Below are 16519 nucleotides of genomic sequence, written 5' to 3' on the forward strand. Positions count from 1 at the left end.
TATGTAAAAAGGGTGTTGCCTGGTCCATATAACCTCCTGTAGTTTGGCAAAGAACGTCCTTACTGTAGAGGAATGTTTAACAATGCCCACCGTTTCTAAAATTTGTACAGAGTTCACAACATAAGCAGAATCCGAGACGACATTTAAGGGCTCGGAAAGGCTTTCCAGGACTGCAATGATAACCTGCAGTTCTACCCATTGAGGCTTTTGTGGTTGGAAGAGCACTGTTTTAGGAGTGTCCCCCTCCACACAATACGCCCCTGTTCCAGAGCTGGAGCCGTCCGTGTATACGGTGGGGGCGCCTGCTAGTGGCCTAGGAGAGGTTACTTTGGGAAAAATCACTGGGTGCCGGGTGACAAACTGCAAGAGAGGAGCCTTAGGGAACTGATTGTTAATGGGACCAAGAAATGTACACCGGAGAATGGCCCATTGATCTATGCATCCGGTGAGTATCTCAAGCTGCTGGGAAGAATAAGGCACCCTGAGATTTTTGGGCTGCTGACCGAAATGCTGCACAGCCCTTTTAATGCATTCTAGGGCCAAGTCTGCAACCGCTGTAGGATAGTGCTCTAGGACTTTTTTGGGGGAAACTCCAGGGTGGACCCAGAGCAGCGGCCCCCGCTGCCACAGTACCGCAGTGGGCTGTAATTCTGTCGGCAGCACGCAGGCTTCAAAAGGCTCATCAGGGTCTATTCTCTTCAATGCAGCGCCACTGAGCGCCTGTTCCACCTGGCATAGTGCTCGCCTTGCCTCTGGAGTGAAGCTTCGAGGTGAGTTTATATTAGAATCCCCCTTCAACAGGTCGAACAAAGGTGTTAGTTTGACATTGGGTATTTTTAGGTATGGACGGATCCAATTGATATCCCCCATGAGTTTTTGTAGATCATTGAGAGTGTGTATATTGTCTAGCCTGAGAGACACCTTTTGGGGGGAAACATGAGTGGGTGCGACTTTCGCCCCCAGGAAAGTGGTAATGTCAGTCATTTGGATTTTTTCAGGGGCAATCTCTAGGTTAGCTTCTCTAAGACTAAGGACTAAATGTGACAAAACTGTTTTAAGAAGATCTGTGTCTCTATGGGCTAAGAGAATGTCATCCATATAATGGATGATTTTCACTTGAGGGAACTGCTGCCGAGTGCTAGCTAGCTTCGCAGCGACATACAGCTGGCACATGGTAGGACTATTAGCCATGCCTTGGGGCAGGACTGTCCATTCAAAGCGTTGACAGGGCTCCTCTTGATTACTAGAGGGCACAGTAAAGGCAAACTTAGGGGTGTCTTCAGGGTGGAGCGGAATAGAAAAGAAGCAATCTTTCAGATCTATGATGAAAATCGACCAGTGCTCCGGTAATGCCGAGAGGAGGGGCAGTCCCATCTGAACGGGCCCTAAAGGCTCCATGCAATCGTTAATAGCTCTTAGATCATGTAGCAGTCTCCATTTACCAGATTTCTTTTTTATTACGAATATAGGGGTGTTCCACGGTGACGTGGAAGGGGCGATATGGCCCTTTTCTAGTTGTTCTGATACTAGGGCGTGCAACGCTGCAAGTTTTTCCTGTGGCAAGGGCCACTGAGGCACCCACACCGGAGCCTCGGTTTTCCATTTTAGTTTTATAGGTGTGGGTGGGAATCTCTCCTCAGTGGCCCCTATGAAAAACCCAAGCCTCGTCTGTCAGACTTGGGGGCAGCTTGTATAGGCTCCGCACGTCCGTGCAGTGAAGCTCCTAAACCCTTGCCGGGGGTATACCCCATTTCTTTTAGCAGTCGCTTAGAGGTTGGGGAGTAGCCGCTAATTAAAGTAACGTCCATTTGGGTCAGAATGTCTCTTCCCCACAAAGACACAGGCAGGGCTAATACATAAGGCTGGAAACTGCCTTGGTGTCCTTCTTCATCGGCCCAATGAAGGGCAGCTGCACTGAGCATGGGCGCTGAAATTTGGCCTATTCCTCTAATGGGCTCTTCCGCCCTGCTCGTTGGCCAGGTGGGGGGCCATTCTTGTTGTCTTATGATAGACCGATCGGCCCCTGTATCGAGCAGGCCCAAGAAAGATCTGCCTTGCACCTTAATGGTTAGCATAGGTCGAGACTCCAGGGACATATGGAGTCCCTCAAAAATCGCTCCACTGGATCCGAACCCTTTTTCCCCTCTCTGTCTGATTCTGCTTGGAAAGACTGCATGTAAGCTGGGTAAGAGCAGGAGCTGCGCCAGCTTATCACCTTCTGCAATGACTAAGGTGCCCCGCTGAGATTGAACCATAACTTGGGCACGGCCTGTGAAATCTGAATCTACAAGTCCTGGTATAACTGTTAATCCTTTCAGGGCCGTGGATGCTCTTCCCAATATGAGCCCTACAGTACCAGCCGGTAAGGGCCCCTTGAAGGAGGTCCCTACTAACTGGACACCCATGGAGGGGGTTAGTACGAGTCTGGAGGTGGCACAGAGGTCCAGTCCTGCTGAGCCGGGGGACGCACGAATTTGATCGGATCCTGTGTTGTCGAATGGCATGCAAGGGGGTCCGTCGAAAGGGCGGACCCCCTCTTCCCGTTTTTTGGAATCTGCTCGGGGCGGCCAGAGAGGCGTCTACCCTGCGCATCGAAAACCGATTTACAGTCTTCTGCGCAGGTGGGGGCCTTTGTGGCAACGGCCACACGGCCTGGTTGCTGCACCTGGTTCGCCAAACCGTTGAGTGGCAGGGGGTTGACGTCTATTGGGACAATCTCTCTTAAAGTGCCCTGATTGGCCACAGCCATAGCACCCGTTAGACTTTGCCCCTAAGGTTCTCGGGCTTTTTGTAGCCACCTGTAGGGAGCTGGCTAGCATGGCAGCTAGACCTGCATTAGTTAAAGGGCTGCCAGCATCTCTACAGAGCCTGACCCACTCTGTCAAATTTTTTGCTCTGTTTTGTGCCAGGATAACTTTGCACTCCTTGTTGCACTGCTCAAAAATCATTTGCTTAACCACAGTCTCTGCTACTCCTGGATCTGAGAAGATTCTCTCAGCTGCGGTTTGCATCCTGGCTACAAAATCCGCAAATGGTTCTGTGGGGCCTTGGTGTATATTGCTGAGTGAGGCCTGAGCCTCTCCCTCACCTATTAGCTTTTTCCAGGCACCCACAAAACAGCGGAAGATCTGGGCATAGACCTCTTGTGGGAAACCCGTTTGGTTCTGGGCATGGGCGCCTCTCCCCAACAGCATGTCAGCATTCCACCCGCCACGTCTCCCCGCCGCATTCCTTGCGGCCTGCTCTTCAGCTAACTCCTCAAACCATGCTTTCCAATCTATGAATCGGCCTGACGGCAAGCAAGCACGGGCTAGCTGAAAATATCTGCGGGTGTATGATTTAGAGCAGAGAGGTTCTCGATCATGTTCAAGGTATAAGGGGCATTGGGGCCATACTGATGGACGGCCTGCCTCAATTCCCTCAATAGTTTGTAATCATATGATTCGTGCCGATTGCCACCTTGGGGATTGATAATAACCGGGTACATTTCTGAGACTGGCTGCGGCTCAAGTGGCTGGTAGCCACCCAGCATGCCAAAAGGTCTAAATGTTGTGAAAGGGTTCCATCTCCAGAAATGTCTCCCACCACTACCTAATGGCAAAGGGTCCTGAGGGCCTGTATACTCGGGCGGGGGGTACGGCAAAGGTTGCCCCTCCCCTGACCGACCCATCGGGGTTTCCGGGTCTGGCAGCAAAGGATAATTACATTTACTGGGCATGGCCACTAGAGGGAGCTCTCGGCAAGGTCCTTTGGTGGGACCGCCCAAGGCATCAGTTGGGAGCTGGGGTGTCCCTGGGGGTGCAGCGGTAGACATTGGCGGGGCGGAAGGCCGCACGGGTGTGGCGGGAGGCTCCTCCCACTCAATTAGCGGGGATGCTTCCGCCTTCTCGTCAGTATCGCTATCTGACTCTGAGTCAGAGTCACTGGACTCCGGCGGTTTGCCCTTACAGGAGCCGTCCGCTGACGAAACTGACTGGGTTTCTTGGAGCGCGCACCGTGCTTCTTGCAAGACAGAGGACGGGCTTAGGCCGGTAGCCGATTCTAGTTCAAGGACCGCACGGACGGTCTCCCATATGGGTACTAGAATCGGGTCCATACACACGCCCGTCTGGCGCGCTCGGTCTATGTCGCGACCGAGCTTCATCCAAGAGGGTAGGCTAAGGCTGCCGGTGCAGGCAAACCAAGGGGCAAAAGTATCAACATCATCAAGAAAACGCTGAAGGGAGCTTTTCCTGACCGAGATACCCCGTTGTTTCAAAAGGTTCTTTAAGGGAGCTAAGAGAGGTGAACTTCCGGACTGCCCCATGATTGCAGTCGGCACTATACTTCAGTCACTCGGAGAGCTCTTCCGAGTCCCCCGGGGTCACCTGAAAACCCACGGGCCCTAACTATCATGTAATAAGACGCACTCACCTTCTCGCGTTGATCAGGCGCGGGAAGTCCGCCGTAAGCTCGACGCGCAGCGCTGCTCTCCTCACAGAGGGACCGTCGAGAGCGAGGCAGGAGGAGGAGCTTCCCCGTACGGGCCACCACTTGTCCGGCGCTGCCCCGCTCGGTCCCCGGTTCCCGGCCGGCGAGGGGAAACAGGGAAGGAGAGAGAGAGATGCAGACTGCGCGAACTAACCTGGTCATGAATCACGACTCGAACCACACGGCAGTTGTGAAAGCAAGCCCTTTACTACAGCTAGATGAACATTCTGTGTTACTGGTTCCCACACGGGGCACGGCGCCTCGTGGGAGAGCAGCCTCGATGTGGCCGTCAGGCACGGCTCCTTGTGGGCTGTCTCACCCTACCCCGTCCGGGTAAGACCTTTTATACACAATTAACAACCAATAAGCTTCTAGGCTAGTATCGCGTATACAGGATTTCGATTGGTAGGAGCGGGTGGCGGATACATGCGTCACTATGCGGAAACAGGACGCAGGCGCCATCTTGGCTCACTCGATGGGCGGGGGTAACTCTAGAGCAGGCTGCAGCGCATACGCTAGGCCCGATTCGGGAGGCGGCTTTCCACACAGGTGCCTTCCCCAACATCACCCAGCTAGACAGTTTTGCCTTGGACAAAGATAACTAGTTTTTATAAAGCGAGCTACTGCTTTGTCCTATGTTGTCAATTTAGAGGAAAGAACACTGTGTTTGTATATTAAATCTTGGCTCAGTGAGTGAGGACACCTACAGATTTGTCCATCTGGTCTCTTTGTTTTGAAATTGCACTTTGAACAGGTGAAGGGGAATGGTTTGGGGGTATATCTGTAATACTTCTTGCTACTATGAGGTTAGGCTGTGTCTTGTTTTTGAACTCTTTAAAATTACTTTTCTAAATTTATTTTTTGAATAGGTAATACATTCATATGATTAAAAATTCATAAGGTACAAACTGATAGATTGCATAAACTCTTTCCTATCCTGTGCACTAGCCACCCAGTTCCCTTCCCTGGAGGCAGCCAATTTTGTTAGCTTCAACTTTCAGAGATAGCTTATGAATATTTAAGTAAAGGTGTCTATATTCAACCCACTTGAAAAAGAAATGATACCTACTGTACCAGCTGTTGTGGACCTTGCTTTTTTCTTTCTAGCAGTTTAACTTAGTGATCATCTTTTCATATCAGTACATAAAGAGCTTCCTTATTCTTTTTTAGTTGGTGATTTTTATGGCAAACAACTGAAACCACTCTAGATGGTTAAGCCAAAAAAGGATTAGGATGTTAGGTAACTCATGGAATCATTTGGAGGGCTGGAGGAACAGTGTGCTGGTTTGAATCTCTTATGTACCCCATAAAAAGACTTGTGTTCTTTTAATCCACTCTTGTGGGGGCAGACTTGTTGTGGGTGGGATCTTTTGATTAGGTTGTTTCCATGGAGATGTGACCCTGCCCATTCAAGGTGGGTCTTAATTAGTTTACTGGCGTCCTCTGTGAGCAGATAAAAGGTGGAGACATTTTGGAGAGAGCTCAGAGATGCTTAGATTGAAAACTCCTAGATACTTTGGAGACAGCTGTTGAAACCAGAACCAGGAGAGAAGCTAAGAGATGAAATCCAGAGTTTGCCCCAGAGAAGCTAAGAGAGGACCCCCAGATGCTTAGAGTGAAACACACTGGGAAAAAAAAGCAAGGATGCACAGGATCTGAGAGAGAGAAGCTAAGACAGAAGTCCAGAGACATTTTGGAGAAAGCAACAGAAACCAGAAGCTAACCCTGGGAGAGGCCTGGCCTCTCAAGTGACAGAAGATCCCCAGATGCCATCGGCCTTTCTTCAGAGAAAGTATCGTCCTTTTGATGCCTTTAATTGGGACATTTTCATGGTCTTAGAACTGTAAATTTGTGAACGAATAAACCCCCATTGTAAAAGCCAATCCATTTCTGGTATTTTGCATTCCGGCAGCTTTAGCAAACTGAAACAAACAGGCTGGCATCCAACTTTCCAGAAACAAAGCCCCAAACCATGCACAGTACTAGTATTATGTGGAAGCCACCCATGCTGCTGTCTCCACTGAGCAGCAGACACCAGGAATTTGACTTTCCTGCAACCACTTCTACCACCACTCCTGCACAACCAGGAAGGCACTCTTTCAGCTGCTGCCGTTTCTACCTACACAAGTAGAAGCTCTGGCAGAACTGATTTCCTTGCATTTCTCTCTTCGAAAGCAGAATCTCATGTAGATGTGTGTGGTAAGTGAAGCCTAGGTCACATGCTTGCATCTTAGCTGCAGGGGAGTCTGGGAATTGGATTCCCAAATTTTTAAGCTGGGAGGTGGGACTTGTAATAGGAGAAATTTCCCCAAATAGAGAATGGTTTCTCATAAGATGATAGCAAGTCCTGGATATGAAAGATGTCCACTAGAACTGTCTAGAATTCTTTTGTGACTTCAGTTTATTAAACTAATATTTTCGATGGTGGACCTCTGGGTGTTTTCTGTTCTGGGTCTTAGATGATACTGTATTGAATAACCTTGTACATATGCCATTTTGCTTGTGTAAAGTGGAATATAAATTCCTAGGGGTAGAATTGCTAGTTCAAAAGTTAGTTTATAATTCTTATGGATATTGCTTAGGGGTTTCTGGATGTTATACCAATCTCTGCTTCCACCAGCTATGTATGGGTTCCTGATTTTTTCTGCCCCAGGGTGGAGCCAAGGGAAATTGTCCTATTTGCATTCCATCTGAGCCAGAGTAGCAGGCTGGGTCTTCCCAGCTACTGGGTGAGTTTTGGGCCTTGGGCCAAGAATGCTGACACATCGGATCTGGGCCACAGTCCCTGCCAGTTCAGCCTGTATTTAGCATCTGAGCTGGATTTAGCCTCCATTTTATAATAGGCTTTCTAGCGCTAGATTAAATGGCATCTTGGGGGATCTGAAGGGTAATGTAGCTTCCAAAATTGATTTGGAATTGGGAGTAGCTTATATGTTGGGAAGGCTTTGGATCATTATGTGTTCACAAATGCATAAGGACAGTATTCAAAGAATGGTTAAGAAGATTTATACCTTTCCCCTTTAAAAACAAAAAGCAAAATTGTATTTTTACATGTGAATTATTTCATAGATTTTGTGCATTTAGGAACTGTGACATCTAATTGCTCCAGCTAGATGCTGTGGAAGTTCTTAATAATGTAGGAAGCCCTTATTTGAAAGCTTCTGAAAATGTTAGACAAAAGTTTATAAGTGGGTGAAAGATGGGGTCTGAGGAAGGGAGTGAATACGTGTGTGTGCTTTTCTTCTAATGGAAGTGTGTGCTTATGCTAGTAAAACCTAATCTACTCTTTAAGTTGGCATATACCTAGTGTGGCTGATTATTTCAAGAAACTGCATGGCTATTGATTGTGTCCTCAAGGAGGCTGGTTAAAGTATAGCTCAAGGAGGCAGGAAGTTGTTATGCTGGGGTAGGCAAACTCGGTGAAGGGTCAGGTAGTCATTATTTTAGGCTTTGTGGGCTAAGAGACAAAATCAAGGATATTATATAGGTAGTTGAATAGCAAGAGAGAAAACAAGCTGCCATAGTTTGTTTACTGGCACAATAAAAAAAGATAATAATGGTAATGGTAGCACAATATTGTAGATGTAATTGATGCCGCTGAATTGTATACTTGAAAGTGGTTAAATGGGAAATTTTGTATATATGTTAACTACAATGATATAATAATAATAGTAAGGTATACTTTTTTGGTAATACAATTCTTTTTATAAAAAGAATGGAATTTTTGTTTTGGAGATAACATTTGCTTAATGGGATTAAAAGTTAGTGTTCCCTATCATCAAATTGATGGCAAATGTTCATCTGTAAAAATCATTCTCAGTTTGGGGTCCATACAAAACCAGATGGTTGGGTGGGATTTGGCCCATAGGCAGTAATTTTCCAATCCCTGATGTAATGGGACGGCCATGAGCTTTGGACCCAGGCACATGTAGGTTTGAGTAGTGATGCTGAACTTGTGACTCGAACATATCACTTAGCTTTCTGGGTTGGAGGGGTTTCCTTGTATATAAACTAAGGATAGTGATGCCCACCTCATGGAATAAATATCATCCCCATGCTTGCTATGATTTTGCAATAGGATTCTTTTTTTTTTTTTTTTATTTTTTTTTTATTTTTACTTTTTTTAAACTTTATTTATTGAAAAATTAAAACAAACAACAAAACAACCTTTCAAACAAAACAAGGGAATAAGAAAAACACATAACCTAAAATAACTACATTGCTTCCATGTTCCTAGCATACCCCAAGAAAATTGACAAACCTTAACCAAAGGAATAAGAAAATCAAATAACCTAAAATAACTACATTGCTTACAACATGTTCCTACCGAAATTAATAAACCATTGTCGTTCCTGAGAATTCCCATAACATTAAGATTACCCTCCATAACTTATCTGTTCTTGTTAGATTTATCGTTCCCCCGTCACTAGTTGCTATCACTAGGTCCCCTACATTCTACAACATAAACCATTTATTTTACATTTTTCACAGAGTTCACATTAGTGGTAACATACAATCTCTCTCTTTTTGTGCCTTGCTTATTTCTCTCAGCTTTATGTCTTCAAGGTTCTTCCACGTTGGCATATATTTCACGACCTTGTGCCTTCTTATTGCTGCGTACTATTCTATCGTGTGTATATACCACATTTTGTTTATCCACTCATCTGTTGAAGGACATTTGGATTGTTTCCATCTCTTGGGAATTGTGAATAATGCTGTGATGAACATTGGTGTGCAAATATTTGTTCGTGTCACTGCTTTCAGATCTGGGTATATACCAAGAAGTGAAATTGCTGGATTGAAGGGTAAATCAGTATCTAGTTTTCTAAGGAACTGCCAGACTGTCTTGCAGAATTGCTGTACCATTATAGAGTCCCACCAACAATGAATAAGAGTTCCAAATTCTCCACATCTTCTCCAGCATTTGTAGTTTCCTGGTTGTTTAATGGCAGCCATTCTAATGGGTGTGAGATGGTATCTCATTGTGGTCTTAATTTGCATCTCCCTAATAGCTAGTGAAGATGAACATTTTTTCATGTGTTTCTTTTAGCTATTTGTATTTCTTCTTCAGAGAAATGTCTTCATACCTTTGCCCATTTTATAATTGGGTTGTTTGTAGTACTGTCATTGAATTGTAAGATTTCTTTATATATGCTGGATATCACTCTCTTATCAAATATGTGGTTTCCAAATATTTTCTCCCATTGCATTGGCTGCCTCTACCTTTTTGACAAATTCCTTTGACATACAGAAGCTTTTAATTTTGAGGAGTTCCCACTTATCTGTATTTTCTTTTGTTGCTTGTGCTTTGGGTGTAAGGTCTAAGAAGCAACCTGCTAATACAAGGTCTTGAAGATGTTTCTGTACATTATCTTCTAGGAGTTTTATGGTACTGTTTCTTATATTGATGTCTCTGATCCACTTTGAGTTCATTTTTATACAGGTTGTGAGGGAGGAGTCCTCTTTCGTTCTTTTGGATATAGATATCCAGTTCTCCCAGCCCCATTTGTTGAAGAGACTGTTATGTCCCAGTTCAGTGGGTTTGGGCACCTTATCAAAGGTCAGTTGTCCAAACATCTGGGGGTTTATTTCCAAATTCTCAGTTTCATTCCATTAATCAATATGTCTGTCTTTGTGCCAGTACCATGCTGTTTTGACTACTGTGGCTTTATAGTTGGCTTCAAAGTCAGGAAGTTTAAGTCCTCCCACCTTGTTTTTCTTTTTAGAATGTTTTTAGCAATTCAAGGCATCTTTTCCTTCCAAATTCTGTTTCTCATAAAAACTTTGTGAATTTCCTATGAATTTTATTGGGGGTTCATTCCATTAGAGAATCACCCTCATGTATCTTTTTGAGACAAGCTCTTCTCCACCTTTGGTTTCTTGTGATACTGTTGTAGGACAGTGCCCTTAAGATTCTTACACCCTCAAGATCTTTAGAAGAATTTAGGTATTACCTTAAATCTTTTGGAGGTCTTACAGGGTTTTACAGGCAGTGTCTTGGCTTCATCTTTGGACTATGTTTTCCTAACAGCACCCTGGATTTGATCTTGGCCCAGAAGCCATTTCTTCATTTTAGCATCATTTGACATGCGGAGATCCCACTTGGCATCATATGTGTTGACTTGAAGACTTGGGGCTGGAATCCTCTCAAGGCTGGTTCATTCACATGTGTGACAGTCGGTGCTGGCCTTTGTCTGGGACCTTGGCTGGGGCAGGCAGCTGGCTCATCTAGGGGAGGACTCCCCATGTGGCTCTGGCTTCCTCACAGCTTGGTGGCTCGATTCTAAGGGCAGGTTTCCCCCTGGGAAGGCACGTGGCTGGCGTCTGCTCCAAAGTTCTGGTTTCAAAATGGCTTTCTCCCGGAATGTTCGTCTCTAGCAAGCTTGCTTCTCTTCAAAACGTCACTCATAGCTGCACTCCGTTTCCTCTCCTTGAGCCAGCTTGCGGTCGCAGTTGATTTGTCTGGGGGGGGGGCGGCCGGTTGCTGAACCCTCGGCTCTCGGCGTTGCTCGGAGGGTACCGGCGGCGGGGGCTCTTTCCCGGAGGCGAGGGCGAGGCGGGGGACTGGGCCCGGTCCCCGGCGGAGGCGTGCAAGGTGTGGAGGGCGGCGAGAAGGAACAGGCAGGACACGGTTCTTTGAGGGTGAAGAAGCCAAGAGGTGCAATAGGATTCTAAGTCTGTAGATATTAGTTTAATTTAGCTAGACTTACTTGGAATTAGTATTTAATCCATTCAAAAGCTGAGCTGCCAGGGAATAGAATACTCACATGGTCTCAAAGTCTTTGCCGTGGAGAGATCTGGCAGCCACCACTTGAACCAAATGGTCAAGCTTGTTGGTCATTACCAAGGGTGGGATGTTCTGAAATTATGTGCCGCTCTCTAATGTGTACCTCTCACCATATCACAGTGTATCACTCATGTGATGTTCTTGCCAGAGATGTTTGAATCAAATTTAATCACAAGGAAACAGATTAATCCAAAATGTTAGACGTTCTGCAGGCCACCTGGTCTGGACTCTTGAAAGGATTCAGTGTCATGAAGAACAGAGGGAGATGGGAGGGGGATTATTCTAGATTAGGGGGAGACTAAAGAAACATTAGATAAAAATGCAAAGTGTGAACATTGATTAAATCCTGGATCAGAAAAAGAAAACCCAGTTCTATAAGTCATTTTTAGGACAAGTGCAGAAATGTGAATGTGGATTATATATTATATGATAGTATTGTATTAGTGTTGATTTTCTTAGGCATGGTGATGATGGTGTGGCAGTGGAGAAGAAGGTCCCTATTCTTTGAAAGTGAAAGTAAAGTACTTAGAAGTGGTGTGCCATGAGGTCTGTAATATACTTTTCAGATGGTTTGGAAAAAATGGGAGAGGGAAAGGAGAGAAAGATTTTCTTGAGTGCCCAGTGAATTTTTTAACTAATGATTACTTAAGCTCTTAGGAGGATTCTCTGACATCAGGCCTGAGCACTGAATGTCTTCCTGCTCTTCAGCAGCGTGGCTTGGCGTGGGCATATACTATGACACTAATAATGGATAATCAGATATGGGGGTTGACATTTTCTTGAGTGGCTCACCCGATCTCCTCCAGACTGATAGTCACTCTTGCATGTTGGAAAGTATAAGTGAATAGGAGAAAGAAACCCAGCACAGAGTTAATCTGAGTCTTCAGCTATTTCCTGAGAGGCTGCATTTGTACTTCAGAGTCTCTTCTGTATTTCTATTGTTGAGTGTGCCTACTTGGGGGCTGGCATTCCCTGGGGGTAGGCTGAGTGGAAGGATGTGGGGCACCACAGAGTAAGCCTGCAGTTTATCTCTGGAGGATTGCATGGACTGAGTGGCTGGAAGCACCACTGAGGTATCCTCCCAGGCTAGTAGACATGAGGCCAGGGTAAAGGACAGAGGAGGTCTTTCCTCATGCTTTGAGGGACGCCAGTCAGTACCCTCCTTGCTGAGCAGGGAGGGAACAGAGAAGTTAATATTGTGTTGTATTCTTGCAGGAACTCTTATGGCTGTATGGTGTCACCGAGTAAAGTCCATTTAGCAGCCACTCGTAAAAGTAATTACAAGAGGAGAGAAAGACCTATACTGTTACTATAGGCTGTGAAAACAAATTAATTTAACAGACATTCATTGAGCAACTTAGTTTATTGCAAGTATTGCAAAGGATGAGTCCTGAGGGATACAAATGATAAAGATGTACTTTGGCCTTGGACTGGGCACTTGGGGGCTTGGAGGAAGGTGATGGGAAGGTCCAGAGGAGACAAATCACTGGTTTTGCTATATGACATGGCTAGTGATGTGATAGAAAGCTAGTAAAAAGTTTTATGGGAATGCAGAAAACAAGACCAATGATAAGGTTGGTCTTGGGGTAACTTGAAGAATGAGCTTAGCAGATGAAAAAGTGGGGTGATGCTTGGCTTCCAGGCAGAGGACAGAGCAGGTATCCAGAGGCATGACAGGACCTCGGGTGTTGAGAAACTGGTTGGCATCAGGTATGGCAAAAGCTGGAGCTGAGGGGTGGGGATTGGAAAGACATGGGGTTGTTGGAAAGGCAGTGGGGGCCAGACAGGAGAAGGGCCTTGAAAGCCATGCTCGGGAGTGTGGGTTTTACAGGAAAGGGAATGAGGAGTCCTGGACGCCCTTTGAGTTGGAGAGCATATCAGTTTCCTGGGGCTGCTGTAACAAATTACCACAAACTGGGTGGCTGAAAACAATGGGATTTTATACTCTCCTGATTCTGGGGTCCAGGAGTCTGAAATCTGGGTGTCGGCAGGGCCTCGCTCCCTCAAGGCTCTAGGGAAGAAGCCTCCTTGCCTCTTCCAGCTTCTGGTGGCTCCTAGCAAGCCTTGGCCTTCCTTGGCGTGTAGTTGCATCAGTCTATGCCTCTGTCATCACATGGCCTCCTTCTCTTTGTGTCTGTGCGTCCTCTTCTCTTCTTGTAAGGACAACAGTCCTTGGATTTAGGGCCCACCCTAATCCAGTCTGACCTCAGCTTAATTTAATTGCATCTGCAAAAACCCTTCTGAGGGTCACATTCTGAGGTACTGGGTGGACATGAAGTTTTGAGGGACACTATTCAATCCAATACAGGGGATGATCCCATTTTAAAAAGATCCCACGGTGGGAATGTGGAGGGTGATGTTTGAAGTGGCGTGAGTCTGGGGGCAGGAAGCAGTGGAGGCGAGAGCAGACAGTCGGAACTGAGCCAGCTGTAGAGGAAAGACCATAGAAAATGGGGTGCACTGGGTATTCCTATAGAATTCTTCCAACTTCTCCCACCAAGGCTTTCTACATTTTTGAAACTTTCTAAGGAAGCCTTTAAAAATATATGAAAGAGAGACGCTTATTCAAACATTTGAACATTTCTGGAAATTTATTACATTTCAGCTAGGAAAGAAAGTATTATTTCAGGCAAACTGGAATGTGTGTGGACTGTTTACTCGGCACAGTCACTTAATCTTCCAGAATTAGGTAGGAGGGAAGCTAGTTCAGTGGCCTTCAACCTTCTTCCAGAAATTTGTCCAGGTTCCTCCCAAATGGTCGGTGAATTTTTCTGATTCATATCCAGCACCCCAACAGTTTAGTATATATCTATAAGCTGTAGGGAAGTTGATTTCATTCTTTCCTTTTTTTTCCCCATCTCTTGCCTTCCACCTGAGAAAACAAACACTAGTCCATAGGTTCTTATTCTGTAATAGGAATCTGCACAATTTGTAACCTAAGATGGATCCAGCTGAGAGTGTTAGAGGTTTGGAGTTTGGACAAAAGAAGAGTAGAATCTTTTCATTTTTTTTCTTTAAAAAGCTTGGTAACTTGGACTGTTTGTAGGAGCAGTTATATAAACTACTTCCTGTTAATTGAGTATCTGGGATAAACTATCACACCTTATTTTCTTTAGATGTCATTAAAACATTTCTACCCCAACTTAGAGCTTTTCCACAGGAATTAAGACTTAGAACACTTGGAGCATTGACGAACAGCAACAACAACAAATACTTTACAAAATTAACCTGCTTTTTAGATTGAGAAATTCCAGGCCTATGAGGCTCCATATGTAAGTTCCAAGGGCTTATAATTACTGTAACTTCCTTGGGGCTGGGTGTTTCAGAAAGTTCTTGGCACGTCCCTTGGAGGTTTGACGTACAGAGAGCAAGAAAAGTGACCTATGGGCTTGACTCATTTATGTGTGTATGTTCTATTTTGGCTACAAAGCAGTGATTCTCGTGTAGTGTATGGACCCAAAGGACAGATTCCAAGGTAAATAAGATGGTTTATGTTTTGATATGTCATATTAGGGTGTTAGTCTTAAAGTACAAAACTGAATGTTTTACCAGCAATTTCAGTTACCTTAATGAAGAGCTTTCCAGTTCTGTGTAGTACTTTTGGTAAAGGAATAACTGGAGGTTAACTTAATACCGAATTAACACTGAGATAAAGTTGTTAAATTGGTCACCTGCCCGGGATTGCAATTCCTTAATATTGAGAATTATTCTACAAGACAGCTACCCTGATGTGGGAACTACACTGATGTTGTTGCTGTTTTTTCCATGTACAGGCAAATCTGTACCTTAAGATGTCTAATTTATTTATTCACAGTAAGGAGATATACTGTAAAACTCAAGTACTTTTGACTTTCAAGGGTTGGTTTCATTGACTTGACTGATAATTTACTGACTGTTTCTGGGTGCCTGTCATTGTGTTAGCAGATGAGTGGAAGTTGTTCCCTGCTCTGGAAGAGAAGACATTTTAGTGGGAGGAACAGATAATTATAATATAATGTGTAAGAACTAAAATAGACCTTAAAAACGTTTGAATAAAGAGAATTTCAAACATATACCAAAGTACAGAGAACAGCAAAAAAGACCCCCTCGAACCCATCACCTAGCTTCAACAATTATCACCTCTTGGTCACGCTTGTTCCACCTATATGTCCCACTTACTTTCCTCCCTCTTTTATTTTGAAGCAAATCACAGACATCATATCATATGATAGACATTTATAGACATTTGAATAGAGTATTCTGAGAATTCATTGGGAAAATAAACTATACCTGGGGTCTTGGGAAGGGGCTATACAGAAGTAACATTTGAGTTAAATCTAGGTGGGGGGAGAGGGAGGATGTTCCAGTTGGATGGGATAGGAACCAACAGTTATTGAACACTATTACGCTTTGTGCTAAATTCTTTTAGTTCATGATTTATTTTTCCCTCAGACAGTCCTATAGGGTGACAACATCTCTATTATACAATGAGGAAGCGAGGTCTCAGGAAGGTTAAATGAACTTGGCCAAAGTCATAAAACTAATGTTTCTCCATTGGAAACCAACCTTGCCTTCAGGCCTTTTTAGTTTCCCCTCTTTGGCACCGTATGCTCTAAGCTGCAGAGCCGTACAAGGGCATGATGTGTTTGGGAAAGTGGGAGAAGCTCACCATGGCTGCAGAAATGTGTGTGTGTTTGTGTGTGTCAGGGAAGTGAAACTAGAGAAGTTGCTCAGCACCAGTTGTGAAAGGGACTTGAATGTCATACTCAGAAGATAGTATTTGGTCCTAAGCATGGTAGGGATCCAGACTGAGCTGTCTTTAATCATGAGAATGGTATGGTCATCTTTTTCAAGGAATATTATGTAGGCACTATGGAGGATAGACTGGAATTAGAAGATGAACTGCTTCAGAAAGATCATTTATTCAACTACTACTGACTAAGCACAGACAATGTGGCAGGGGATGGACTGATGAGCAAGCCATACGTGGCCCTGTATTCATGGAGCTTTGTTTAGTAGAGACTCTGTCACATGCAGTGGTCTATGATCATATGATAAGGTGCTAGTTGGCATAGTCCTCAGGAAAATGCAAATAAAACCACAACAGATACCGTCAACTCCCATCAGAATGGCGAAAATGAAAAAGCCTGAAAATACCAAGTGCTGGGAAGAACGTGAACAACCCAAACTCTCAAACACTGATGGTGGGAGTGTGACCATAGCTACTAAAGCTGAACATACACATACCCGATGAGCTAGCAGTTCCCTCTCCTAGGTGTAAAC

At 44.9% G+C, this 16519-nt stretch overlaps 1 protein-coding gene across 1 annotated transcript in view; it reads left to right on the forward strand.

The window, feature by feature from the left end:
* LOC119523330 (ralBP1-associated Eps domain-containing protein 2-like) overlaps nt 1-16519 on the forward strand; it is a 237802-nt gene that overhangs the window by 75783 nt on the left and 145500 nt on the right. The gene's annotated exons all lie outside the window — the stretch shown is intronic.

This window comes from Choloepus didactylus, chromosome X, assembly GCF_015220235.1.
Source record: "Choloepus didactylus isolate mChoDid1 chromosome X, mChoDid1.pri, whole genome shotgun sequence".
In the NCBI taxonomy this organism is placed as follows: Eukaryota; Metazoa; Chordata; class Mammalia; order Pilosa; family Megalonychidae; genus Choloepus; species Choloepus didactylus.